At 40.8% G+C, this 2371-nt stretch overlaps 1 non-coding gene across 1 annotated transcript; it reads right to left on the bottom strand.

Moving 5' to 3' along the window:
* Positions 1-1340: 1340 nt before the first annotated feature.
* On the bottom strand, positions 1341-1447 carry LOC141709707 (small nucleolar RNA R71). Its single transcript, XR_012570272.1, has one exon. It is a non-coding gene; the product is annotated as a small nucleolar RNA R71 (small nucleolar RNA).
* Positions 1448-2371: the final 924 nt, after the last annotated feature.

Below are 2371 nucleotides of genomic sequence, written 5' to 3'. Positions count from 1 at the left end.
GTATGATATCTAGTATTGGTTATGCATATTCGTCTTATGTGCATCGCGAACATATAAGATAGAGTGTTAATCTCTTGTGAAGCGACGATGGATCTCGAGATTTAGAACTTGCCATGCTAGCATAAGTTCATGTACGAGTCTGCATGATTAGTGGGTAACTCTAATCATTTTATTCACCCTGTGTAATCAAAAGGAATAACTTGTGCTTAAATCATTATGTTGTCAATTTCTGTAGACATATAGGGACTCAACATAATTGATGCCTATTCAACTTCTATCTTAATTGTGGATGTTTGGTAGAATGGTATTAGTACAATGAAAGTTGGCTTTTATCAGTTCCGTGTTATTCGATTAATATTTTCACTATTGCATGCTAAGGGTAATAACAATGACTATTGAAGAAAGTAGTAATGAAGTTGTGATCTCATGAGTGTTTTAATATTGTTAATTCGAAGTGTTAATTAAGTGGTTAATTTTAGTAGTTAATTGTAGTTAATCATTAGTTACTTAAATTTAAGTGTTATTGTCTTAACATTGAGAAGTAATCATACATTGGTGAGTGAGTTTAATTGAACATAATTAGTCTGAGTCTTTGTGGAAACGAACTAGAAAGTATTCTATATTACTTGCGAACGCGTATACTTGTGTGTATTATTAACGCGTGTTTTCGCCCTAACAAGTTTTTGGCGCCGCTATCGGGGACTCGGCGTATTTGTTTAGTTTATGTACTTACCATCATTGGTCGTTAGGACTCAGTGATTAAGATGTGTTACTTATTGTTTTCGGTTGTGTTTCAGGTACTTTAGTGAGCATTTATGTAAACTCGTTCTCGTACTCGCAAGAGGACTTTAGATACAGCTGAGGAGACAGACGAAGTTCTTGATATTTCGGAGAAGATAGATTTTGAAGATTCGGATTCAGGAAGTGAGCAGAAGGAGCCATTTATCATGGGTGATCGTATTATTCTGTCAGATCCAGCTCTTATGGATTTTTCTCGGCCTAAAATTGATGAAATTCAGTCTAGCATCATGCACCCGGCTATTGAGGCCAATAACTTTGAAATCAAGTCGGGCACTATTCAGATGGTGCAGAACTCTGTTTCTTTCGGAGGAGCTGCGACTGAAGACCCCAACATGCACATAAGGAATTTTGTCGAGATCTGCAGTACTTTCAAATATAATGGTGTGACTGATGAGGCTATCAAGCTGAGGCTTTTCCCATTCTCACTGAGGGATAAAGCTAAGGACTGGTTACATTCTGAACCAGCTGGGTCCATCACTACTTGGCAAGATCTTGCGCAAAAGTTTCTGGTGAAGTTTTATCCAATGGCAAAGACTGCTGCTATGAGGAGTGCTCTTACTCAGTTTGCACAGCAACCTACGGAATCTATGTGCGAAGCTTGAGATCGCTACAAGGAAATGTTGAGAAAGTGTCCACATCATGGAATGCCCGATTGGATGGTGATCACTGGTTTCTATAATGGTTTAGGGGCCCAATCTCGGCCCATGCTCGATGTAGCAGCTGGAGGCGCCTTGTGGGCCAAAAGCTATACTGAGGCTTATAATCTTATTGAGACTATGGCTACAAATGAGCATCAAAACCCAACTCAAAAGATGATGCCGGGGAAGGTAGCAGGTATTCTGGAAGTCGATGCAGCCATCGCTATTGCAGCGCAGCTCCGAGCGCTATCTATGAAGGTCGATTCTCTAGCTACCTATGGAGTTAATCAAATAGCTATGGTCTGTGAGCTTTGTGCAGGTTCTCATGCTACGGATCAGTGTTCTCTTGTTAACGAATCTGTTCAGTATGTGAACAATTATCAGTGACAACAGCAGCCTGTGCCAGCTACTTATCATCCTAATAACATAAATCATCCAAATTTCAGCTGGGGTAATAATCAGAATGCTATTCAACCACCATATCAGCAAGGTGTGAGTAAACAGTTCAATCCACCTGGATTCCAGCAACCACAGCAATATGCTCAAAGGCAATCATATCCTCAATAGGGAGGTGCAGCTGCCCCCACTAGTGCTGATTTTGAGGAACTTAAGCTGTTGTGCAAGAGTCAGGCGGTGTCAATCAAGACCTTGGAAAATCAAATCGGTCAAATAGCCAATGTAGTGCTCAATCGTCAACCTTGCACACTTCCCAGTGACACGGAAGTACCAGATAGGAAGGAAGCTAAAGAGCAAGTCAAGGCTATTAACTTAAGGTCTGGGAAGGTTGCTGATGCTGAAAAGGCAAAAGAAGGAGAAGCTGAAGTTGGAGATGAAAAAGCTAAGCAAAAGGAGAAAGAGGCGGAACCAAGGAAGACTACTGTTGAACACACTCTGCCTGAGGGTAATACAGGGGAGAAACAACTCTATCCTCC

The sequence above is a fragment of the Apium graveolens genome, chromosome 2, assembly GCF_009905375.1.
Source record: "Apium graveolens cultivar Ventura chromosome 2, ASM990537v1, whole genome shotgun sequence".
Lineage (NCBI taxonomy): Eukaryota > Viridiplantae > Streptophyta > Magnoliopsida > Apiales > Apiaceae > Apium > Apium graveolens.
The sequence above is the reverse complement of the archived record's forward strand: the minus strand, read 5'-3'. Positions and strand labels throughout refer to the sequence as shown.